This window comes from Natator depressus, chromosome 13 (genome assembly GCF_965152275.1).
Source record: "Natator depressus isolate rNatDep1 chromosome 13, rNatDep2.hap1, whole genome shotgun sequence".
Classification (NCBI taxonomy): Eukaryota; Metazoa; Chordata; order Testudines; family Cheloniidae; genus Natator; species Natator depressus.
Window position 1 is genome coordinate 37,179,411 of NC_134246.1, and position 27,025 is coordinate 37,206,435.

The window sequence follows — 27,025 nt, forward strand, 5'->3', positions numbered from 1 at the left end:
TGTAAACTAATTAAGGTGGTGGGATATAATTGGTTACGTAATCATGTTACAATATGTTAGGATTGGTTAGTTCAATTTCAGGAAAATGATTGGTTAAGGTATAGCTAAGCAGAACTCAAGTTTTACTATATAATCTGTAGTCAATGAGGAAGTGAGTGGGCGTGGGTGGGTGTTTGTGGGGGAGATGGGAACAGGGAATGGGGGTAAGGAAATTGGAACCATGTTTTGCTAAAGGGGGAAATGGGAACAGGGAATGGGAGTAAGGAAATTGGAATCATGTTTGGCTAAGGGCAGGAATGGGAACAGGGACACAGGTGTAAGGCTCTGTGATGTCAGAGCTGGGAAGGAGGATACTAAGGAAGGAAACTGGAATCATGCTTGCTGGAAGTTCACCCCAATAAACATCGAATTGTTTGCACCTTTGGACTTCGGGTATTGTTGCTCTCTGTTCATGCGAGAAGGACCAGGGAAGTGAGTGGGTGAAGGAATAAGCCCCCTAACAAGTGTCCTGTAAGATCCCTGACAAACCTTACTGAACAGGGTTGAATAAAGTTTTAACATCCTGAATTAAGATTTAACATTGGAGTGAAGTTCTGAAATAGCCTCCCAAAAGGAGCAATGGGAGCAAAAAAACCCTAATTTTTTTCAAGACTGAGCTCAATAAATTTATGGAGGGGATGGTCTGATGAGGTTGCCTACGATGGCATATGGCCCATCTGCAACTGCTATTAGCAAATATCTCCAACAGCTAGAGATAGGGACGGCTCTGAGATACTACAGTGAATTCTTTCCCAAATGGCTAGCTGGTGGGTCTCACCCCCACACTCAGAGTCTAACTGATCACCAGATTTGAGGTCAGGTAGGAATTTTCCCCTAGGTCAGATTGGCAGAGAGGGTTTTTTGCTTTCTTCTTCAGCATGGGGCACAGGTCACTTGCTGATTTGTATTGGAGGAAATGGTGGGTTCTCTGGAACTTTAAATCAAGATGTGAGGCCTTCAGTAACTCAGCCAGAGGCTAGGGGCTATTACAGGAACAGGTGGGTGAGGTTCTGTGGCCTGTGAGATGCAGTAGGTCAGACGAGATGACCATGATGGTCCCTTCTGGTGGAGGGTCACAGGAACCAGAAAAGAGAAGTCCCCCCAGAAAAGAGAAGTGCCCCAAATTGTGCTGAGACCAGGAAAAGGGAACCAGCTGCAGCACAGAGGCATGGTGCCAGTGGCCAGGGATGAGAGCAGGGTTGGGTTTGTCCAACGGAACTGGCTCTGGTGTTCGGCCTGTCACAAAGTCAACAGTAAAGTCAGTAGCTCAGCCAGAGGAGGCTATTACAGGAGCAGGTGGGCGAGTTTCTGTGGCCTCCGAGGTGCAGTAAGTCAGACTAGATGATCATGATGGTCCCTTCTGGTGAAGGGTCACAGGGCTCCTTCTGCAGTAGAGGTAGCTGTGCCATTCCCTTTGACCTCACCATGAAGCCAGCGTCTCTGCTAGAGCTGCAAGGGAACCAGGCATAGTGACCAGTGGTAGATCTGGCTAGCTCAATTTTACTTCCCCTTCCAAAACAAAAACCAAGAGTTTCAAAATGTCCCGTGAAATACGATTCTGAGAAGAACTCATCAGCGATCCCAGGAAAGTCACCACAAGAACACAGCCTGACTTCTCCTATGACACATAATTCCTCAAGCCGATCTTTCAGAGAAACATCCCATCTTGATTATAATATTGTCGGGACGGAAGACCCACCACAGCCTTTGGGATGTGGTTCCAATGCTCAATTCCCCTCACCATTGAAAATTTGCACCTGATTTCCAGGCTGAATTTGTCCAGCGTCAACTTCCAGCCGTTGGATCATGTTAGATCTTCATAGGCTGATGGAAGAACCCTCAATTAACCCTCAATTTCTCTTCCCCCCATAGGCACTTATAAATTGTGATCAAGTCACCCCATAATCCTCTCTTTCTTAAGCTAAATAGATCAAGCTCCTGGAGTCTCTCACTCTAGGCAGGTTTCCTAATCCTTGAATCTTTCTCGTAGCTCATCTCTGTCCCCTCTTCAATTTATCAGCATCCTCCTGTGAATCTATGGGGTCCATAATTCAAGATTTCAAGGCTGTTCTGACCATCTAGTGCGACCTCCGGTCTAACTCAGAGCTGGGCACTGGATTTCAGTAGCTGTCCGACCAGTGAGTTGAGGGGAAAGTAGTGTTTTGATTAAATCAGAACATTTTTTGGCCCAAAAGGGACCCAAATCTCAGATGGCTTCATCACTTGATGATTCCCTGTTGTGTTCATTCCCTCTGGGGCACCTGGCATTGGCCGCTGTCAGAAGACAGGATACTGGGCTAGGTGGACCATTGGTTTGACCCAGTATGGTTGTTCCTATGTCTTTATGACCTGTCAGCAGGAACAGGGCCAGAAGATTTTGTTCTGATTTTGACTTTTAAAAACCTTTCCGTATAGAAACATTTCTGCTGCAACAAGTTGCTCCAAAATGAAAAATCAAAGCGATCGGATTTGAAAGGGTCCAAACGGATCGTCATCAACATGCTTCATTTGGGGGCAGGTTTGTTTAGTGACATTTTGCCAAAATTGATACTTTTTTCTAAATATTTCAATTTCGACAAAACCAGCATGTGCGGAGGAAAATTTTCAAGCCAGCCTTGGACAGTGCTGCAAAAACGAGTTTTTGATTTGACGACCACCCTCCTTCATTGAGTCAGCCAGTCCCCCTGCCCTGGGGCCAGATCAGAGCGAGCGCCCTGACCAGAGCTGGCACCCCCTACAGGATAAAGCCCCCATGACCCATTCCCCTGAGCCAGCCAGTCCCCACCCTAGGGCTGGATTGCAGCTGGTGTCTCCTAGAGGGGAAAGGCCCCGTGTCCCATTCCCTGCCCCCCTGAGTCAGCCAGTCCCCCTGCTCTAAGGCTGGATCAGACCTAGCGCCCTGACCAGAGACAGCACCTCCTAGAGGGGAAAAGTCCCCATGTCCCATTCCCCTGAGCAAACCAGCCCCAACCCTGGGGCCAGATCAGAGTCAGCGCCCACTAGAGGAGAAAGGCCCCATGTCCCATTCCCTGCCACCCTGAGCCAGCCAGTCCTCCACCCTGGGTACAGATCAGAGCCAGTGCCCCCTACAGGGGAAAGGCCCCGTGTCCCATTCCCCTGAACCAGCCAGTCCCCATTCATTGGCGCTGAAATGGACTAAGATAAGGGACCCCAGCTTTGCAGCTGAGCACATCTGCCCAATCCAGATCACACACAGGTCCCACCAGGGGTGGACCAGATATCCGGGAGGTGCGCATTGTCCTGGAGCCCAGTGAGCTGATAGGCCCACCAGGCTCCACGGTGCGGAGCATTTAAAGTTCCTTGGTCGGGGCAGGGAGGTTGGCAACCATTGCTGGCTGAGTCACAGCGAATGGTGGGGGTGGGGTGAGGAGCAACCCGGCTTTCTTCCCGTTCTCAGGGACCACAGAGGACAAACACGACCGAGGCTTCTGCTAATGTGAGGAGCATGACAACCCTCTCCCTCCTCTCCTTTTCTTCTCCCCCGCCACCCCCCGGCTTTCTCATTAGCCACCCACTCCCATCTCTGTAGGGAAGAAGCCGGGAAGGTTGCAACGGTGGGATCTGAGCAAACCCAGACGTTCTAACGTAACAGGGTTGCAGCGTCCAGGAGCTGGGAGGGAACCTGAGCAGAACAGCCCAGCCCCACTTGTAAAGCATCACACGCTCCCTCATGGGAGGCGGGACTGGGATTCTTGAGCCTCTTGTGAGTGGTGGGGAAACTGAGGCACAGGGTGAGGCAGGTGATCAGGCACTGCGTTGTTTTTTGTTTTGTTTTTTGCCCCAGGTCCCCATCCGGGGATTTTCCTTCGATTCCGTAAATGACAACCCCCCCCGCCCCCAGGCTGGTCCCTAGCCTGTGTCTGTCCTAGCCTGCTTGCGGTCACAGTTGTAGAGGAGCAGGTCAGGCAGGGTCAGTGTTTGGCTGGGAGACCTCCCTGGGTGGTGAAACTGATACTATGGGGGTGCTGTGCTGCAAAGACCAGGGTCAGGGGCTCAGTAGGGGGCGCTGTCTCCTGTGACTCAGTGCTGACCGCAATGCCCCAGCGCTGTGCTAGGGGGCGATGTGCTGCAGGGCGCGGGCTCAGCACCTCAGATCCTGAGCTAAGCCTGGAGCACGCAGTATGGAAACGTGGGCTGTTAACAGCTGCCGTGCCCCGCTCCAGAGCCATCTGCATTTCAGTGCTGGGCAATCTAGCCCTGCCCGGTGGCACTAGGTGGCTACTAAACAGCAGCTTCACCCCACCCCAGAGGCAGCTGCATCTCAGCAGGCTGCTCCAGGGTGGTGCAAGGTGAGATAGAAGGGGGCTAGTCTTTTTCTCGAGGTTTTTACACCTGGACACACCCCCAGCAGGAGCCCAGTGCAGCTGAGAACCAGTTACAGGAACTTGGGTGTGAACAGGTTCTGCCGGGGGACCCTCCATGCCCCGGATAATTGCAAGTGGCAAAGACAAAACCTCAAGCAGATGCTGGTTGCAACTTCCCTTGTCTCTGCAGGCAGCAGCAGGGAGTGAAGATGATGATGATGATGATGACGATGATGATGATGAAAGCTGCTCCCAGGGTCAGCTTCCAAAGCCAGGGACAGCGGAGAGCTGGAGAGAGAGAGAGAGAAACATTCATTGACTTGTACTGCCCAGGCTGGGGAACGAGGTCTGGAGTATGTGTTCCCGCTGCCCCCTGCAGAAGGGAATGACCCCCGAGGCTGTGAGCTTCTCCACAGCAGTGCCCTGTCAGCTACCAGCCAGGGCCCCCAGCACTGTGAGCTTCCCCAAAGCAGTGCCCAGCCTGGGGACCCCCAGGGCTGTGAGCTTCCCTGCAGCAGTGTCTAGCCTGGAGATCTCTGGGGCAGTGAGCTTCCCCACAGCAGTACCCTATCAACCCCCAACTGGGGCCCACAGGGCTGCAAGCTTCTCCCCAGCAGTGCCCGGTCAGCAGGGGAAGAGAAGGGGAGATGGGGGAGCAAAATCCCAACAAACATACACCATCCCGCCCCGTATCCGCTGGGTGGGGGAGGTAGATCACACACACAGAGACAGAGCTCATCCCCTCCAACAGGAGCCCTCCTTCGACACCCCACCCATGGGATTTCCTCGGGGTTCTCTGTTCATCACAACTTCAGCTCAGAATAAGCTGCCAGGCTTAGGGGGTCCCCGTGGGCCAAGTCCTCACAACCGTACCCTAAGGCTCGGTGACCCTCCGTGGACTAGGGCCTCTGTCCGTTGGGAAAAAGGCCCAAGACCAACTGAAAACCAGGCAGTTCATTTACAAACCCTTCCTTCACCCACTGGCTCCCTGGGGAATCCAGGTTGAGCTAATAGATGAGAACCACTCCCGGGAGGTGTCTTCAAAGGGGCTGATAACAAGAACAACTACATTATCATCCCCTAGAGTGAGCAGACATCCTGATATTAGGGGTTCTGTCTTAGCCAGGCAACTCTACACCGTGCTCCGAAAAATAAGTGTCCCAATTTTTCACACTTGCTATCTGGTCACCCTACCATCCCCCCTCCTGGAAGAGTTATAGACAAGTTCCGTACGAGGAGCGATTAATAAGACCGGGACTTTTCAGCTTGGAAAAGAGATGACTAAGGGGGGATATGCTAGAGGTCTATAAAGTCATGACTGGTGGAGCTCAGTGGTTTTCAACTGTTTTTCATTTGCAGACCTCGAAAAAATTCCAAAGGGAGGTGCGGAGCCCTTTGGAATCTTAGACGTAGGCTGCGGACCCCCAGGAGTCCGTGGGTCACAGGTTGAAAACTATGGCTGTAGAGAAAGCAAGCAGAGAGGCGTTATTTACCCCTTTACATAACACAAGAACTAGGGTCTGCCCGACAAAATTAATAGGCAGTGGGTTTTAAAACAAACAGAACGAAGTACTTCTTCACACAACGCACTGTCAACCTGTGGAACTCACTGCTGGGGGACGTTGGGAAGGCCCAAAATATAACTGTGGTCAAAAAAGAAGGAGATACACTCATGGAGGATAGGTCTATCAATGGCTATTAGCTATGAGAGTCAGGAATGCAACCCCATGCTCTGGTGTCCCTAAGCCTCTGACTGCCGGAAGCTGGGACTGGAGGTCTAGTAACCCCACGAGCACTCCTCATCAGCCCATCCATATGCCACTTCTGTCCTGTCCTTGATGTACTGGAATCAGCTCAGTTCATAGCCCCTGGGTGCCAAGCTGGTGAGCATAACAGGGTCTCCAGTGCGGGGTGGGCACTGGCGACTGATCTTCCGAAGGATCGCTTGAGACTCTAGCTTTCCCCGTTGGTATGGAATTGCTGGCTTTTTGGTCACGTTGCAAAAGACTGGGAGGGTCTCCGGAGAAAGTTAAAGGTCTGCTTCCCAGATGATGAAAGGGGTCAGTGGCCAGCTGAGCTCCCATGGCACTAAGGATTTCTCAGGGCTGGGATTTAATTGAATTACATTTATTCTGTGGTGAATGCGAGTGGGTCACTCAGAGCCTGTAATAAACATCTTTACTATTTTCACTAACGACAAGGAAGAATGCACCAGGCATGAGGATGCTCACCTAGGAGTTGGGCGAGCCCAGTTCAATTCCCAGTTCTATCACAGACATCCTGTGCCTCACTTTCCCCCCTTGAAAAATGGAGGGGAGTAGCCCTGCCCAATCTCATGTGGGGGGGGGGCTATGAGGATGAATGAATTAAAGGTTGGGTGGGTCCCACATACTAGAGTGATGGGAGACAGATAGGGAGGAGAGGGGTAGATTCCCTATTTAAATATGGCCCACGGACCGGCATATAAATTCAGGACATCATAGTATTTCATACCTGTTATTTAGGGGCCCAGTGGGATTCTCAAAACATCTAGGTCCCTAAAATTCATTTATGGATGATTATTATTGGGTAATAAGTTGGGCGGGGACAGACGGGAGAGCGGAGCGGGGACAGATGGCAGAGTGGGATAATACCTCGCTGGGTACGTCTACACTGCTAATGGCAGTAGGCCTTAGAGCCTGCATCTGTGTCTGCACTACAGGGCTAAAAATAGCAGTGTAGACGGTCCCAGTCAGGCTTGGAGACCCACCCCCCTTTGCTGGGTTTTGGAGCCCAAGTGGGAATGTCTATCCCTGTAGTGCGAGCCCCTGTGAGATCAAGTCAGTTAACCTGGGCTCTAAGATGTGCCACCATGGATAGTCGTACCCATTGTCCTTCCCTTTAGGTCGACACTATCTCTGCCCTGTGTTTCTCTTCCTTTCCCTTTATACTTTCCTTCTCTGACTTCCCAGTGAGCACTCAGGGTCCATTGGAAGCCAGATCTTCCAGAAGGAATGATTGACCAACACTAGGAAGGCGAAAGCCACAAGACCCCAGCAAGATGACATCTCCCATCTGGGATCTTGGGGGTCATCCAAGCTTCTGATGCATCCTCCTCCTTTGCATCTTCAGCTTCACGCTCTACATCCACATGGGACTTGGGGGGAAACTTCCGTTTGCTGGAAGGAGTTACAGGGATTGAGAAATGGGGAACCTCCAGCACAGATGGGGCCATGGGGGCATGGGGTGGGGAAGGCCATGATTCACTGAATCTACCCTACACCAAAAAACACAGTCCCACCCACCCTGGAAGGACCTCCCTTCTAGGAGGGATATGGTAAGAACATAACCCGTGGAACGTGATGCCCGGCAATATTGTGAAGGTCAAAAATATAACTGGGTTCAAAAAAGAATTAGAGAAGTTCATGGAGAGTAGGTTCATGAATGGCTATTGGCCAAGATGGTCAGAGATGCAACCCCATGCTCCGGGTGTCCCTAAACCTCTGACTGGCGGAAGCTGGGAGTGGACAACAAAGGATGGATCACTCAATGATTGCCCTATTCTGTCCCTTCCCTGTGAGGCATTTGGGAAAGGCCAGTGTTGGAAGACAGGATACTGGGCTAGGTGGACCACTGACCTGATGTCCTTGTGTTCCCTCTAGGAAGGACATTGTCCATTGCTCACTCTAGCTAGCAATCATGGAGGGCAGCTGGTGAGTGCCAGGCACTTGTGCCATTTGGGCAGCCATCAAACTGGGCCGAGAGCCAGCAAATTCTGTTCATCCAAGGAGCTGCCGGGGAAGGGGGGGAATGACTCTTGGTCACTGCCAATGTGGGTTGGGATTGGAGCCGATGGTGCTAAGAGGAGATGTGATAGGACAGACAGAGCCCTCCAGCTGGGGCACCCTACCACCCTTGTAGGTGAAGGTGGGGGTGACAAACACAGTATCTTGGAGACTATTGCATTGACTTTGTCAATGTGAGCTGCAGCTGGTGTGGGCCAGAGATCTCATTCCAACATCATGGGGAAGGTTCGCCGACCTTCCTTTCCCACTGGGAAAGCGTGATATGAGCTCAAACGAGACCTGAAACCACCAGGAATTGCAAGGGAACTGCAAATCCCAAGTCCGGAGGGAGCCCTGCCAGTAGAGAGGTGAGGTCCCACCAAGGTGCTTGAGAAGGTCACACAACCATCTCCTGAGTCACATGGCAGCTACTGAAGGGATCTGCCCACAGTCCCAGGTCCATCACCTCCTTGTTTCCCACAATGACCCACTTGTCTCCGAGACTAGAAAGCTCAACACTCTGAGTGCTGATCATATCTACTCAATGTTCTCCGCTCCATGAGCTTTCCACCCAGGTCCTGATACGGCCTCCATCCCTGAAGTTACTGGATGACTTCCAAATATTTAGGAGATTTGCCCTCACAGATCCCCACTCAGACAACGGATGTGCGACCTTCTCAAAAAGACGTGTATTTCCATCAATTCATGGCTTCTGAGTCCAGAAGAGACCACGGCGGCCATCCCATCCAGCTTCCTGTATAACACAGGCCATAGGAATGCCCTGAATTAATTCCTGCTTCAGCCTAGAGCCGATCCTGTAGAAGAATATCCAATCTTCACTGAAACACAGCCAGGGACGGAGACTCCACCACGGCCCTGGGGAAATTGTTCCACTGATTAATCACCCTCAGTTTTACAAATTTACACCTTATTTCCGGTCTGAATTTGTCGAGATTCGACTTCCAGCCATTGGCTTGTGTTAGACCTTTCTGAGCTAGATTGTAGGGCCCATTATCACATATTTGGTCCCCATCTAGGTGTGATGCTATTGACATAATCTGGGACCATGTAGATCATTGTTGCAACCAAGGTCCTGTAGTGGCACCAAATCTTGTAAAAAGGGAGTCAAATGAGGTGTCAGAGAAGGTGATGGTTTGCTGATTATGATTATGCTGGCTATATGTGTGTATCATTTTTGTAGTTGAAGCTATGAATATTGGCTCTACACTGTCTGTATTTCAAACTTATGCTCTGCTTCTGGGTGACACCCCAGACAAGTTGGTGTCAGCTCTGCCTAGCCTGCTTGATGCCCATTAAGGAGCATCAGCTATACAATTGACCCACTGAGAGAAGGCAGACACACCTTGCGACTCAGCAAGGCATGCAGGGACCTGCCTATGAACAGAACGCTGAGGTTTTTCCAGGCCATGTGAGGGACAGCTTGTCTTTGGGACAAAGAAAGAGACCACATGGCAAGAGACTACAAAAAGCTGCGGCAGCTCCTCCATCTTGTCTTCAGTCCTGCTTCTTACCTCTGGAGGGACTTGGCTACACTGAAGCTTTGAACCAAGGACTGAACGACCCATCCCAGCTGTGGACGTTCTCCAGAGACTTGATTTAAACCTGCTGTTTATTCCACCCCTGCTACAAGCCTGAAACAAGAACTTTGCCATGACTGTATGTCATTGATTCCATTTAACCAATTCTAGCTCTCGTCTATAGCTTTTTCTTTTTATGAATAAACCTTTAGATTTTAGATTCTAAGGGATCGGCAGCAGCGTGATTTGTGGGTAAGATCTGATTTGTATATAGACCTGGGTCTGGGGCTTGGTCCTTTGGGATCGAGAGAACCTTTTTTGTTTTACTGGGGTATTGGTTTTCATAACCATCTGTCCCCATAACGAGGGGCACTGGTGGGGATACTGGGAAACTGGAGTGTTGAAGGGAATTGCTTGTGTGACTTGTGGTTAGCCAGGGGGGTAAAACCAAAGTCCTCTCTGGCCGGCTGGTTGGGTTTGCCTTGGTGGGCACAGAAACCCCAGCCCTGGGCTGTAACTGCCCGGCTTTGAGCAGTTTGTCCTGAATTGGCCCTCGCAGTTGGGTCCCACCAGAACCAGCATCGTTACAATAGGTACTTACAAACTGAGATCAAGTCCCCTCCCTTAACCTTCTCTCGTGAGCTAGAGAGCAGTTGACAAATGGGAAAACTGAATCACAGAGAGTAACAGGAGCATAAAGAAGCTAAGCACCCAAGTCCCACTGGATTCCAGGCGGGATTTAGGCACTTTGACAACACTAGCTTTTCCCGCGGTCACACTGGAAGCCTATGGCAGAGAAGCAAATGAACCCAGGTCACCAGAACCCAACTCCAATCCCTTGGATCCTTCCTCTCCTCACGCAGACAGGCGTTTCGACACTTGCCATCCTCATCTCCCGGCTGAGTCTGCACCAATACACAGAAATAGTCACATTAAAAAAACCCCACAATGCAGCATTAGCCTGTGGGACATCTTGCCACATGACCTCATTTTGAGCCCAGGAGCAAAGCAGCAGTCCAAATAGGGTGAAACACGTCTATGTGAAAGACAAGACTATTCCAGCTATAACTCCTAACAAAATAACCAGCAGCTTTGGAAGGCATCTGAACTCTGCCGATACTGTTCTAGGGTTGATTTATACTTAAGCTTCAAAGGGTGAGGTGTTTAAATCAATAAACTGCCATGGCTCTGAGAAGGGAGTGTGGTCTACTGGTTAGAGCATGGGAAACTGGGATTCCAACTCGGGGGGAGTGGGTGGCATGGGGGTGTGGGGAATGGGTCACAGGGCCTTTCCCCTCAAGGGGGTGCCGGCTCTGATCCAACCCCAGGCTGGGGGACTGGCTGGCTCAAGGGGTGAGGAATGGGGAATGGGGGCTTTCCCCTCTAGGGGGCACCAGCTCTGATCCAGCACCAGAGGCGGGGAGACTGGACTGGCTCAGGGAATGACATATGGGATCTGTTCCTTTTTCTAATCCAGCCCCACCTTGATGGACCCTGACTGAATCTGGTGTGTGTGGAAGGAGATTAGGGTGCACCAGGTCCGGTCTGCGGGGGGATCAAAGCCGGTTCCAGCCTCTAAGACCAGAAGAGACCATTGCTTCACTGCAAGGCATCATGGGAGATGGTGCATCATCCCCAGCTGGCCTGCCCGGGGTTTTGACATTTCCGAGGGGAAACTGGCGGCTTGGCTTGGCCTCTGCATTTCCTGCCACAGGGGATGTGCAGAGGGGATGAGTCTCTAATTTGCAGAGTGGAGACGGCACCGGTGGCAGAACGGAGAACCCAGCTCCTAGCCCCCGAGCCACCAGCTCTGCATGGCGCTAAGTCTCCTTCTGCCCATGCTGGGTAAGTGGCCTCCCTCAGCCCTCACCCCGTCTGTCTGTCCTGAGCTCATTCCATCCCTCGGTCCCACAGCTGGAGCCCTCATCCCCTCTCTTCTCTCTTTCAGCCTGTCTCCAGATCCTTACCCGGCCAGTGTCCCTCGCAGGTAATGCTCTCTCCTAGAGGGAAAGGAGGGCTTTTCTACCCCCAGCCCATGTCCACCCTGTGGATGGCTCAAGGGGCCCCATAGGAGCGTAGGAATCAAGGTCTGTTGACTCCACAAGCCTGTCTCTGACCTCGGCCAGTGCCCAAAAGCAAGGGGTAATCTGACCGTCGCTCGAATCTCTCACCTTGATCCTTAGTGGGTAGAGATTGGGTTAAGGCTCGAAGCTTGAGGTTGCATACCCCTGGCAACATTTGCATTGGCATAAATTCTGATAGCTTGTGGCAGTCAGATAAATATCCCAGGCCTCTTTAAATCCTCTTAAGTCCTTTACCTCAACCCATCTGGTGGCAATGACTTCCACAGGCTCACTTGCCTACTCCCCTTCCAAAGCGTCTCCTGTGGAAGCCAACTATCCACTTTTCCACACACGAGACATTTTGTTTTGTTTTTCATTGAGAAATGCCACTTCATTGAAAGCAAGAGTTTTGGGGGGGGGGGAAACGGTTAAACAAGATTTTGCATTGTTGAACCAGAAACTTTCATTTTTCTGAGGCAAACTTTTTTTTTTTTTGGAAACCTTAGTAAATTTCCCCTATGAAAGAGTTGGAGAACCAAATGCAGGCCTCTCAAAAGAATCATTTCAATTGACCCCCCAGCTGGATTGTTGCTCAGATTTTAGATTCATGCATTTATGGGCGATTTTGAATTTTCTTCACAGTTTGGGCAAAAATTTCACAGTGTCACAATTTCTCACATGCTGGGAAAACGGTCTTGCCCCCGAACACCCACCCACCTACCCATGCAATAAGTAGCTGTGATTTCCCCCCACACAAGCATGCTCAACGGCTGAAGAGTGAGTCACATAATTGCTCAATATTTGGGGTTCTCTGCATGTTAGCAGGATGGCGTACGGAGAGCTCACCCAGCTGAAGCCTGTCTTGGAAGGAGACAATCTGTTCCTCAGGGGCTGCTAGCATGGCCTACAGAGGAAATGTTTAAAATGGTTTATAAATAGACTTCCACTCCCACCCACCCCCAGTCTGCAGTCGTGGAGGAAAGCTCATTTGTGCATTGCACTCGCTATTCAGCTTCCTCATTTTTCCTAGTCATGGCCAGGACTAGTAATGACAAATCTGGTACAATGCACAGTAAGACAGGAACTCCTTCCTTAGCCCTGCCCTGCCCTAAGAGACAGGGGCTACAGGAGCGGGGCAGGGCCTTTCCCCCTTAAACACACGCACATAAAACTCGTGGTTAGACTGCAGATCTCCTGGCGACAGGATGTTGCAAAGGCTAAGAGTTAGCAAGGTTCAAAGTGCGGAGGGACCTTTATGTGGATTACAAGAGCATCTGGGTTTCTAAGGGTTAATGTCATTAGATTTTCTTAGACCTTAGTCCTCACATTTTTGGTCCCCCTGTAGGTCCTGATGTCTGTAATCACCGCACCCATTGTCCTGCTCTTTGGTAAACTAAATAGATTGAGCTCATTGCGTCTCTCATTCTAATCCTTTAATCATTCTCATAGCTCTTCTCTGACCCCCTCTCCACTTTATCACCATCCTTCCTGAAATGGGGACGCCAGAGATGGATGCAGGATTCCAGCAGCGGTTACCCCAGTCTCAACTACAGGGGCTAAATAACCTCTCTAGTCCCATCTGACAATCCCATTTATGCCCCCAAAGATCACATTAGCCCTTTTGGCCACAGAGTCGCCAGGGGAGCTCATGGTTTAAAAGGTTACTCACAACAACCCCACAGCTTTGCATGTTCCCTGTTCCAGCCGTTGCTCAGTACACCCTCACGGCTCCATTGACTTAATTTTCCTAAGCCTTCGGAGGCAGCTGTGTATTTGAGAAGGAGACTGGAATTTTCTCTTCAGCTGGGAGCTACTGTTCTGCATATCTCATAAGTCTAGCTGTCTAGCTGATATTTAGTCCTGTCTTGAGTGCAGGGGACTGGATTAGAAGACCTTTTGAGGTCCCTTCCAGGCCTACAATTCTATAACAACTCGGGCTGGGCAAAAATTTGCCACAGACAACATTGTTCCATCCAGAAATGCAGATTCGGTGATGTCAAAACATTTCACACCTCTGTGTGAATTTCATGCCATTTTTCATTTAGGGAAATGAAACGAAAATGGAGAGTTTTGATTTTTTTCTAAATGAAAGAGTGTTTCCTTTCAAAATTTCCTTCCATGCTATTTTTTTAAATGTCAGAAATGTGTAAAAATGCTCAAAGTTAAAGCAAGACATTTTGATTTTGTCTGAACTCAGTGGTTCCTTCAGTGCTAAACAATTTTTTGCTGTTGTTACTTTTCAGTGCACCACAAATGTCAGAAATGTTCAGTCCAATGCAAACCATATTTTTTCTTTTGACTTTTCGAACAAAAAAAAATTCAGTTTTCAAACAGCTCCACTCATAATGCAATAAAAAGAGTGCCACTGAAAAGCAGCCAATTCAGAACCAGCCAAAAGAAATATTTCTTTCTGCCCAGCACATCATTGGGCTTTGGAACTCATTGTCACAAGACATGGTTGAGGACACAAGTTTAGCAAGATGCAAAGAGAGGGTTGTATGTTTAAGAAGAAATAGCCAGAGTTAGAATAATGCTAACAAAAAACACTGGAAGGGATATTAAACTTCATGCTTCAGGGCTTAGGACAATCGGTAACTCTTAGAGATCAGGAGGAGAGATTATTCCACATCCTCAAGGTCCCATGCAGCTTCTCCTGGAACATCTACAAAGTGCCTGAGACAAGATACTCCACTGGGGTACCTGGCATCTGATCCAGGTGGCAATCCCTCTGTTGCTATGGGAATGTGTCCTCGGGTCAGCTGAAGAAGTTCAGTTCCTGGGCATGTTAGGAAGTGGGCTGGGATGACTCCATCGATTTCAAGTTTGGGATGGCATGGTGGTAGGTGTGGGGACGGGGGCATCTAACTTCTAACACACTACGCTTGCTGCAGTTTTTACTCATTTGTGTGTATTGTGGCCTAGAGCTGTCCTGGCCAGCTGCATGACCTAGGACAAGTCATTTCCCTACCCTGTGCCTCGGTTTCCCCATCTGTAAAATGGGGATAATGAAACAGACCTCATGCTTGGAGACCGATTGATGAAAAAAGCTAGGAAATATTATTATTAGACCACTTTCTGCTTCCAGATGAAGCTTCCCCGACGCCCTTGCTGACTGTGAGCCCAGAATATTCCACCTACCGTGTTGGCAATTCTGTTACCTTCACATGCTTAACACCCAAAGGGCACCAGGCCATGCAATTCCAATTTCTAAGGGATGGAGCTGAAGTGGACTCTGCAGAGACCCAAAGTCAGCTTCCCCATACCTACAATCTCCCTCGTCTAAACGTGCATGACTCTGGGTCCTACCGCTGTCGGTACTGGACACCTGGGCAGAAGATTCCATCCAAACTGAGTGATCCTATCACCATAAATGTCTACGGTGAGTCCATGTTATCAGATAGAGAGTTTTCCAGCTACAATGGCCCCATCGCTCAGCGGTTAGAGCCTCGCTCTTATAGACTAGGTGTTACCATTTCAATTCTCACTGCAGCTTGGAAGAGTATTTTGTGCTCTACCTCAACCACAAGATATGGGCTCAATGGACGAATGATTGGGTGGGACTCTCTGGCCTGCGTTATACAACAGGAGGTCAGGGTAGATGATCACAGATGGTCCCTTCTGACCTTATAATGAGTCTATGAATGGGGGAAGGAGAGATTTCAGTGAGCAGATGTTAAAAGATGATGATTAGGGGTATGAAGCAGCTTCCATATGAGGAGCGATTAATAAGACTGGGACTTTTCAGCTTGGAAAAGAGGTGACTAAGGGGGGATATGATAGAGGTCTATAAAATCATGACTGGTGCGGAGAAAGTAAATAAGGAAGTGTTATTTACTCCTCATAACACAAGAACTAGGGGGTCACCAAATGAAATGAATAGGCAGCAGGTTTAAAACAAAAAAAGGGAAGTATTTTTTCACACAACGCACAGTCACCCTGTGGAACTCTTTGCCAGAGGATGGTGTGAAGGCCAAGACCATAACAGGGGTCAAAAAAGAACTAGATAAGTTCATGGAGGACAGGTCCATCAATGGCTTTTAGCCAGGACGGGCTGGGATGGTGTTCCTAGCCTCTGTTTGCCAGAAGCCGGGAATGGGCGACAGGGGATGGATCACTTGATGATTCCCTGTTCTGTTCATTTCCTCTGGGGCACCTGGCATTGGCCACTGTCGGAAGACAGGATACTGGGCTAGATGGACCTTTGGTCTGACCCAGTATGGCTGTTTTTATGTTCCTATGTACAAGACTAAGCTATTCACAGGGCTGGCTGGAAAGTTTCAACCAGAGCTGTTTTTATCGAAGTATCTGGTTTTGTCGAAATCAAAACACGCTGTGGGAATGTGCCAATCTCAAGAAGTTTCAAGAGAAAGCAGACAGAATTTTATTGTAGGTTGATGAAGTTAGATTTAAAAAAGACCTTGAGAAACTGGAGAATTGCCCTGAAATCCACAAGATGAAATTTGATAAAGACAAGTGCAAAGTGCTACACTTAGATAGCCATTAGGAAGGGGAAAAAATCAAATGCTCAACTGCAGAATGGGGAATAACTGGCTAGATGGTAGTCCAGCTGAAAAGGATCTGGGGGATATAGTGGATCATTCATTGAAGATGAGTCAAGAGTGTGATGCAGTTGAGAAAAAGCCGTATCTCATTGCAGGGTGGGCACATATCGTTAAAGGAGGGTCCTATGTAAGACACGGGAGGTCATTGTCCTGGTCTGCTCAGCACTGGTGAGGCCTCAACTGGAGTACTGCTCCAGTTCTAGGGGCCACACTTTAGGATGGTTGCGGACAAATTGGAAAGAGTCCAGAGGAGAGCAACAAAAATGATGAAAGGTTTAGAAAAATCAGACCTAAGAGGAAAGGTTTAAAAAAACTGGGCGTGTTTAGTCTTCAGAAAAGAGGACTGTATGGAATGGGCTGGAAATATCTGCAAACCAGAGAACAGTCTGTAGGTATGTTATGGGCTGTGCTAAAGAAGATGCGGATCAATGGTTCTCCATGTCCAGTGAAGGTAGGACAAGAAGTAACAGGCTTAATCTGCAGCAAGGGAGATTAAGGTTAAATAGCAGGAAAAACTTTCTAGCTCTAAGAGGAGCTAAGCTCTGGAATCGGCTTCCAGGGACGGATGTGGAATCCCCATCACTGGAGGTTTTGCAGGGCAGGATGGACAACCATCCACCTGGCATAGTCTACGTTTACTTGATCCTGCCTCAGTGCAGGAAGTTGGATGTGATGACTTCTCAAAGTTCCTTCCAGCCCAACATTTAGAGGATTCTGTGAAATGTTTCATTTCAATAGTTGTACGCAGTGTCGTTGGAGCAGTGTTGGTGCCAGGACATTGGAGAGACAAGGTGGGTGAAGTAATATTGTTTCTTGGATCGACTTCTGTTGGTGAAAGAGACAAGCTTTCAAGCTACACAGAGCTCTTCTTTGTCTCTTCCACTAACAGAAAATTGGTCCAATAAACTATATTACCTCACCCACCATCTCAGCTAGCAAACAGGGGACCACAAACAGGGCAGTTTGAGAAGGGGAGAAGGAGATCCCCCAGCTGAATGAACAAGGTGCAAGTACTAACCTTGAGGTGAGTGAGTTTGTTTGACTGCTTGTGTGTTTCTTTCTCTTTCAGGTTATTTCAGTTATTTCAGTTACTGGGTCAGGTGGGATTGTGTGTTTGGGGACTGTTTGGCCCTTTGTTCCCTGGATCATCCTTGATCATGTTTGATCACCCTCCCCCTGTATGACTAATGAGGGGGTAGGGCTGACCTAGGAGAGAAAGCCTTAAAAGCCGGAGGCTAAGTGACCAAGGGGAGCTAGTGCATAGGGGAGTTTGAGAGGGAGTTTGTAGGAAGGAGTTGTAATACAATCACTATTGTTAGGAAGAGCCGAATCACCACTGCCAACACTGCTCCTGTCTCCTCCACCTGTGCCTGTATCCAGACAAACAACCTGACCACAGATGCCGCTACCCAGATCCTGGTGTGGACTTGCAGAGACTGTGGCCTGCATTTCCCACTCACAGAAACCCAGGCTGGGGGGAGCATCCAGTGTGAGAGGTGCCTGCTGGTGGAATCTCTCAGGAAGCAGGTGGGAGAGCTACAGGAGGAGGTGGCTAGGCTGAGGAGCATCCGTGCCCATGAGGAATTCCTCGAGAGTATTCACATGGAGACATCCAAGGCTGAGGAAGCTATCCAGCTACAGAGGACTGCTGTCACACCACTTGGGGAGGAGGGTATGGCTCTGTCACAGGGAGGACACTGGCTGCTGGTTACTTCTGGCAGCAGGCAGTGCTCCACCCCTACTCCCAACCCACCCACCGTGGTGATGGAAAACAGATATGCTGCCCTGGCAACGAGTAATGAGGAATCACCCCCAAAAATGGAAGAGGAGAAGCCATGTACCCCCAAGGCTGGGAGAATCTCAGCCACCACTCCTAGGAGGAAATGTAGGGTAGTGGTGGTCGGTGACTCTCTTTTGAGGGGGACGGAGGCACCCATCTGTCACCCTGACATGGCATCCCGAGAGGTATGCTGCCTGCCAGGGGCTGTATCCGAGATGTTACAGAGGGACTGTCGAGGATCATCCGGCCCTCTGACTACTACTCCATGCTACTCATCCATGTGGGCACTAATGATACTGCGAGGTAGAGGCAGACGCATTCTGGAGGTGAATGCCTGGCTGCGAGAATGGTGTCACAGAGATGGGGTCCACCTATCGAGGAAGGGGATGAGCATATTTGGATATAGACTGGCTAACCTAGTGAGGAGGGCTTTAAACTAGGTTTGAAGGAGGCAGGTGACCACAACCCACAGGTAAGTCAAGAACAAGGAGACCTGGGAGAAGGTTCAGATTTAGGCAGAAGCATGGGCTGTTATAGCAGGGATAAAGGAGAGACAAGACAGAACTGGGGGGAGAATCAAATTAGTATCTTAGATGTCTGTATACTAATGCGAGAAGTATGGGAAGGAAGCAGGATGAATTCAAAATGCTAGTAAATAAATACAACTACGACACAGTTGGCATCACAGAGACTTGGTGGGATAATACACATGACTGGAACTTTGGAATAGAAGGGTACAGCTTGCTCAGGAAGGACAGGCAGGGAAAAAAGGGAAGAGGCGTTACCTTATATATTAAATATGTACACACTTGGACTGAGGTTGAGCTGGAAATAGGAGACAGACTTGTTGAAAGTCTCTGGGTTAGGATAAAAGGGGTAAAAAACAAGGGTGATGTCATGGTAGGGGTCTACTACAGACCACCTAACCAGAAAGAAGAAGTGGATGAGGCTTTCTTTAAACAACTAACAAAATAATCCAAAGTACAGGACTTGGTGGTGATGGGGGACTTCAACTACTCAGACATCTGTTGGGAAAATAACACAGCAGGGCACAGATTATCAAGTAAATTATTGGAATGAATTGGTGACAAGTTTTTATTTCAGAAGGTGGAGAAAGCTACGAGGGGAGAGGCTGTTCTAGATTTGATTTTGACAGGGAGGAACTGGTTGAGCATTTGAAAGTGGAAGGCAGCTTGGGTGAAAGTGATCATGAATGATAGAGTTCATGATTCTAAGGAATGGTAGGAGGGAGAACAGCAAAATAAAGACAATGGGTTTCAAGAAGGCAGACTTTAGCAAACTCCCGGGAAGTAGTAGGTAGGATCCCATGGGAAGCAAGTCTAAGGGGAAAAACAATGGAAGATAGTTTGCAGCTTTTCAAAGAGACATTATTAAGGGTACAAGAGCAAACTATCCCACTGTGTAGGAAAGACAGGAAGTCTGGCCAGAGACCACCCTGGCTTAACCAGATCTTCAATGATCTAAAAGAAAATTTAAAATGTCCGGCAAAAAGTGGAAATAAGGTCAAATTACAAAGGATGAATATAAACAAATAAGACAAGTGTGTAGGGACAAAATTAGAAAGGTCAAGGCACAAAACGAGATCAAACCTGCTAGAAACAGAAAGGGCAACAAGAAAACATTCTACCAATACATTAGAAGCAAGAGGAAGACTAAAGATAGGGTAGGCCCATTACTCAATGAGGGGAGAAAAACAATAACAGAAAATGTGGAAATGGCAGAGGTGCTTAATGACTTCTTTATTTCAAAAAGAAAAGGAGGACTTGTGGCACCTTAGAGACTAACCAATTTATTTGAGCATAAGCTTTCGTGAGCTACAGCTCACTTCATCAGATGCTGTAGCTCATGAAAGCTTATGCTCAAATAAATTGGTTAGTCTCTGAGGTGCCACAAGTCCTCCTTTTCTTTTTGCGAATACAGACTAACACGGCTGTTACTCTGAAACCTTCTTTATTTCAATTTTCCTCAAGAAGGTTGGTGGCGGTTGGACATCTAACGTAGTGAATGCCAGTGAAAATGAGGTAGGATCAAAAGAGGCTAAAATAGAGAAAGAACAAATAAAAAATTACTTAGACAAGTTAGATGTCTTCAAATAACAAGAGCCTGATGAAATACATCCTAGAATACTCAAGAGCTGACTGAGGAGATATCTAAGCCATTAGTGATTATCTTTGAAAAGTCATGGAAGATGGGAGAGATTCCAGAAGGCTGGAAAAAGGCAAATATAGTGCCCATCTATAAAAGGGGGAATAAGGACAACCCAGGGAATTACAGGCCAGTCAGAGAGGGTACACTACTAAAGTTTGTGGACGATATCAAGCTGGGAGGGGTTGCAAGTGCTTTGGAGGATAGGATTAATATTCAAAATGATCTGGACAAACTGGAGAAATGGTCTGAAGTAAATAGGACGAAATTCAATAAGGACAAATGCAAAGTACTCCACTTAGGAAGGAACAATCAGCTGCACACACACAAAAAGGGAAATGACTTCCTAGGAAAGGGAAAGGGATCTGGGGGTCATAGTGGACCACAAGCTAAATATGAGTCAACAGTGCAATGCTGTTGCAAAAAAGGCAAACATCATTCTTGGATGTATTAGCAGGAGTGTTGTAAGCAAGACACGAGAAGTAATTCTTCCGCTCTACTCTGCACTGATTAGGCCTCAACTGGAGTACTGTGTCCAGTTCTGGGTGCCACATTTCAGGACGGATATGAACAAATTGGAGAGAGTCCAAGAAGAGCAACTAAATGATTAAAAGTCTTGAAAACATGACCTAGGAGGGAAAATTGAAAAAATTGGGTTTGTTTAGTCTGGAAAAGAGACAAATGAGAGGGGACAGTTTTCAGGTATATAAAAGGTTGTTACAAGGATGTGGGAGAAAAAAATGGTTTTCTTAACCTCTGAGGACAGGATAAGAAGCAATGGGCTTAAATTGCAGCAAGGGAGGTTTAGGTTGAACATTAAGAAAAAAATCATACCTGTCAGGGTGGTTAATAACTGGAATAAATTGCCTAGGGAGGTGGTGGAATTTCCATCATGGGACGTTTTTAAGAGCAAGTTAGAAAAACACCTGTCAGGAATGGTCTCAATAATACTTCGTCCCACCATGAGTGCAGGGGACTGGACTAGATGACCTCTCGAGATCTATGATTCTATGATTCTCTCTCCATAATTATAAATGGAAAATGGTAACAAAGTGGTGAATTAAGAAAATGTGGAGGAAAACTCAATGGTTTTGAAACGAACATTTCCAAAATGTTGGATGTTTTAATCCTGAATTTTTTTCATTTTGTGGGAGGAAAACCCTCAGGTTTGATTTCCAGTTTTTCCCTTACTATGAAATAATTTCAGAAAATGAAAAATACATCATCGGAAATTATTTTCTTTCCCATTTAAATAAAAAACCAACAACCCCATTTTCCAATGGAAAAAAAATCCATTCAGTGGAAAAAGTTCTACCAAGAACCAGGCTACGTACTCTTGAGTGCCATCTAGTGGTGTTTTATCTCTTAACTAACTGTATCTCCAGACTTCAGAGGAGCAGCCATGTTAGTCTGTATCCGCAGAAAGAACAGGAGGACTTGTGGCCCCTTAGAGACTAACACGTTTATTTGAGCAGAAGCTTCCGTGGGCTACAGCTCCCTGCATGAGATGCATGCCAGACAGAGAGAGCTCTGGTTATAGGAACTGGGGATGAACATTTTCAGAGACAACTTCATGCTCCTCCCATCGCTGCTTCTCTTGAGATACGTCCCTTGGCGAGGAATCAGCTCCTGTTGAGTTATCACAAAACCTATTTCTTAGAGGATAGTTCACTGGGCTAGGGGTTGGGAACCAAAATGTGGGGTTGTTTGTACCAGTGTATCGGGAATCACTTTGAGTCACTCTCTTTTCACTAACCCTTCTGCTCCTATTCCAGAACGACCACCACCACCGTCACTTTCTCTGGACCCCCCCTGCCTTGAGTACCTTCTGGGGGAACAGGTGATGCTCAGCTGCATAGATCCCAAAGTCGGGGAGGTGACAGGATACAGATTCTACAATGAAAGAAATGGGGAGACCTCCACCTATGCCCCTGACCCAAGCGGGGGAGCCAAACTGGTCTTCCTTGCACTTCACATGGCTGATGCTGGACCATATACATGCAAATACTGGAGAGCACAGTCTGGGCAAGAGATATTGTCGGTGGGAAGCCAACCAGTCTCTGTTTCAGTGCTGGGTGAGTCCCCCATTCATGCTGCTCTTCGATGGAGCTGGAGGATGGGTGGGGAAAGCTGATCCCGTTTCACAGAGGATTTCCATAGTTCAAAATCTGGTTTCATTCCAATTTGGAACAAAAGCCAAGAATTTCAAAGTTCTCCCTTGAAGGGAATGGAGCCATGACTCTAGGGCAATCCACCAAGTCAGCCTGGAATCCCTGGGAGCTAAATCTTCCAAGGCCTCAGCTCCTCATTTACCAAGAAGCTAGGAGCCCATGCTGGGTGGGCAAGCTGGAAGGAAGCCAGGCAGTTTCTTATGGAACTCGGCCGGTTCCATCAGAACTTTGATTGAAATCTAACCGTCTGCATGAAACATTTCAATTGGGACAAATTGGCAGATTCGAATGAAACACCTGTTTAGTTGAAATTCTTGTGACCAGCTGTAGGAGTGAATGTTACTAAGCTGGGGGCATGTCCCATCCAGCAGAGTAAGCCTATCTCCATAGCACTTGTCATAACCATGCAGCTAAGGGTAGCCTAGAATTCCTCCTTACCTGTAAGGGGTTCAGAAGCTCAGATAACCTGGCTGGCACCTGACCAAAGGGACCAATGGGGAAAGAAGATACTTTCAAATCTGGGGGCGGGGGAGGCTTTGTTGGTGTGTTCTCTGGGGAAAACAGAGAAGCATCAGGTCAAAAAAAGTCCTTCTACTATAAACCATCCTGTACAGGTCTCTGATATTACAAAAAGAGTAAGTAAATAAGGCAAGGCGTGTTAGATTATCTTTTGTTTTCAACCTGTGAATTTTCCCTTTGCTAGAGCGGGGTTTATCCCGTTTTTTGGTAACTTTAAAGTTTTGCCTAGAGGGGAAACCTCTGAGTTTTAAATCTGATTACCCTGTAAAGTATTTACCATCCTGATTTTACAGAGGTGATTCTTTTACCTTTTCTATAAATAAAATCCTTCTTTTAAGAACCTGACTGATTTTTCCATTGTTCCAAGACCCAGAAGTTTGTGTCTTTGATCATTTTGTAACCAATTGGTTAGGATATTATTCTCAAGCCTCCCCAGGAAAGGGGGTGTAAGGGCTTGGGGGGATTGCTAGGGGAAGAGGAACTCCAAGTGGTCCTTTTCCCTGGTTCTTTGTTAAATCACTTGGTGGTGGCAGCGTTACTTAAACCCAAGGGAGAAGGGAGAATTTGTGCCTGGGGAGTTTTTAACCTAAGCTGGTAGAAATACGGGGGTCTTTCATGCAGGCCCCCACATCTGTACCCTAGAATTCAGAGTGGGGAGGGGACCTTGACAGCACTAGAGGGTAAGATCATGTTACTGGGGTGAAATTGATCCTGCAGAACTAGTTTCTGCTCATTAGCCTCCTTCCAGAGTTTCGCCTCTTTCCTGATCTGTGATTTTTTTTCCCACTCCTTCCATTCTCTGGTGAGTCTCTCACCATATCAAACTGGACCCAAAATAGACAACATGACCACCTAACAGCCTCTCCATATGGCCAATGGGCAGACCCAAGCCACTCAACATGGCAACCCAACTGCTAGCATGGTTACCAAACAGCCAACAATATGACTGCCCAACATGGCCTTTCAATATGGCCAATGATCAAAATTTGAGTAATGTATCATGGAACCCAACAGCCAACATTATGGCTGTGTTATAAATATAAAGGGAAGGGTAAACACCTTTAAAATCCCTCCTGGCCAGAGGAAGAATCCTTTCACCTGTAAAGGGTTAAGAAGCTAGGATAACCTCGCTGGCACCTGACCACAATGACCAATGAGGAGACAAGATACTTTCAAAAGCTGGGGGGGAGGGAGAAACAAAGGGTCTGGGTCTGTCTGGGTGATGCTTTTGTCGGGGACAGAACAGGAATGGAGTCTTAGAATTTAGTAAGTAATCTAGCTATGGATGCGTTAGATTATGATTTCTTTAAATGGCTGAGAAAATAAGCTGTGCTGAATAGAATGGATATTCCTGTTTTTGTGTCTTTTTGTAACTTAAGGTTTTGCCTAGAGGGATTCTCTATGTTTTGAATCAAATTACCCTGTAAGGTATTTACCATCCTGATTTTACAGAGGTGATTCTTCTTACTTTTTCTTCTATTAAAATTCTTCTTGTAAGAAACTGAATGCTTTTTCATTGTTCTTAAGATCCAAGGCTTTGGGTCTGTGGTCACCTATGCAAATTGGTGAGGATTTTTATCAAACCTTCCCCAGGAAGTGGGGTGCAAGGATTTGGTGAGGATTTTGGGGGGAAAGATGTTTCCAAACAACTCTTTCCCAGTAACCGGTTAAATGTTTGGTGGTGGCAGCAAAAGTCCAAGGGCAAAGGGTAAAATAGTTTGTACCTTGGGGAAGTTTTATCCTAAGCTGATAAAAGTAAGCTTAGGAGGTTTTCATGCAGGTCCCCACATCTGTACCCTCGAGTTCAGAGTGGGGAAGGAACCTTGACAGGCTGACAAAAGGGACAATGGCCAAAACCAAAGAGCCCAAGACTGGCAACCAAGTGACAACATGACTTGCCAATTTCCAGCAACATTGCTGATCTATATGCTGGCCAATGTCTAGCAATACGGTCTCCAATAGTACCAAAGATAGGTCTGTCTAACGTGGCCACTTTAATTGGCTACTCCAGCTCACTGCAGAATCCAATAGAACCTTCCGACTGAGAGTCATCCTGGCCACAGGGAGTGGGACTTATGTATGCGCTCAATGCTTTCCCATTGATGAAGGCCTCCACGGACACCAGGAAGTGAGGAATTCTGGTGGCAATGGAAAGACAGTGACTGGGAAGGGATTGCAATTTATTTCCAGTGTCTTGGGTCCCAGAGACCCCCAAAGTCCCTCTGAATAAAACCATTTCACCTCTTTAATCTCCTCCACTAGCGTGGTGTCCCACGCCACACTAGACCTGCCTCTGCTAACCCTTCCTTTTGCTGCTCCCCTCAGATCCTCCTTCCCAACCATCACTGAGCATGGATCCCCCAACTGGAGTGATTAAGGAAGGGCTCCCCCTGCTGATCACCTGCACAGCCCCCAGGGACACCGGCGAGCGAAGATTCCACTTCTACAGGGATGGAGCTGAGTTCATCCCTGGGAACACACGGTCTCAGATCAGCACCACGGGGCAAGGGACTGGCTCTACTAATGTCTCTGTGCTCAGAATCCCACGGGCCAGTCCCAACAGCACTGGGAAATTCACCTGTGGGTATGAGGAGAAAGTGTGCCAGAAGTGGGTCCCGTCTCCCAGGAGCCAGGCTGTGAACATCACCGTGACAGGTGAAGAAACTCCTGCTTCCTAGCTACCAAGATAAAGACTTCCCCTCCCATGCCACATGATGCAAAAGGAGAGCAGAGAACACCATGAGCATACTGGGAAATGTGCAGTATCAGGGGCAGAACCCAGCGGCACCCACTGATCCCACAGCACGGACCCCTGCCCTTGTATAACAACTGAAGCCTGTTGTCACTGCAGCAGGGTTAATATTTGCATATTCTGTGCGGCCATCCACACCACAGAGTGACTCACATATCCGGAGAGCTGGCTGCATTTCCTCCTCCAGGGGGCAGCACATACCTGCACACACACAGAGAAAGAAAGGAGGGGTGGGGAGGGCAGCAGACAGCTAAATACACGATTCATTGCATCATTTCACAGGGGAATTCTTTTCTCTACTGTCTCTGCAGTGGACAAAGTTTTCCTGCTCCGGTTCCTGGTGGTGGGTGGCTCCTTCTTCATCATCAATGGCCTCATCTTCCTCATCTCCCACTGCTGCTTGTAGCACACAGGTAACTGGTTAAGGCGGCAGCTCTGATGCATGGACTGTTCCCAAGAAAATAACCCTTTAGAGATCTCAAAAGTCCCCCCTCCCTCCACCCCTCCAGAATATCAGCTCAGAGCAGTGGGTTTACAGGGGAAGGCTGTGACCTGTGAGACATCACGAACCCTCTGAGCTGCAGACAGTCCTAGCGCCAGTGACCGAGACGTGGGCAGTTTTGTCTAGTGGCTAGAGCAGCCATCAGGAATCGGAGGCAAGGGTCAGAACTGGAGTCAGAGGCCAAGGGGCAGAGCCAAGGTCAGGAATGTGGGTTGTTAGATTGGGTGGGATCTGAGTTACCCAGGAAAGAATGTCCTTTAGTATCTGGCTGGTGAATCTTGCCCATATGCTCAGGGTTCAGCTGATCGCCATATTTGGGGTCGGGAAGGAATTTTCCTCCAGGGCAGATTGGAAGAGACCCTGGAGGTTTTTCACCTTCCTCTGTAGCATGGGGCACGGGTCACTTGCTGGAAGATTCTCTGCTCCTTGAAGTCTTTAAACCACGATTTGAGGACTTCAATAGTGCAGACATAGGTGAGAGGTTTTTCGCAGGAGTGGGTGGGTGAGATTCTTTGGCCTGCGTTGTGCAGGAGGTCGGACTAGATGATCATAATGGTCCCTTCTGACCTTAGTATCTACGAATCTATTAATCTATGAATCGGAGCAAGACCATGCAACAGCTGTGCATGAGATGGGACATGGAGACTCTTACATCCATTGGAACCTGGAGGAGGAATTGTCAGGAGATGAAAGCTATGAATGAAAAATGCCAGGGGATCCAGAATGACCATGAGTGGTGGTGTGACGCAGAAGGGAGTGGGCCGGATTGACCTGGGAATGTCATCTGGTTTTACTGGGACTGTCGGCATTGGGGATGGGATAGCAGGAAGTGACTTTACTTGAG

The 27,025-nt window shown here is 48.2% G+C and overlaps 1 long non-coding RNA gene across 1 annotated transcript; it reads left to right on the plus strand.

The window, feature by feature from the left end:
* Window positions 1–14,870: 14,870 nt before the first annotated feature.
* On the plus strand, window positions 14,871–25,446 carry LOC141997850 (uncharacterized). The gene is made up of 3 exons (XR_012641769.1): window positions 14,871–15,108; window positions 22,013–22,312; window positions 25,253–25,446. It is a non-coding gene; the product is annotated as an uncharacterized LOC141997850 (long non-coding RNA).
* The last annotated feature ends 1,579 nt before the right edge of the window (window positions 25,447–27,025 follow it).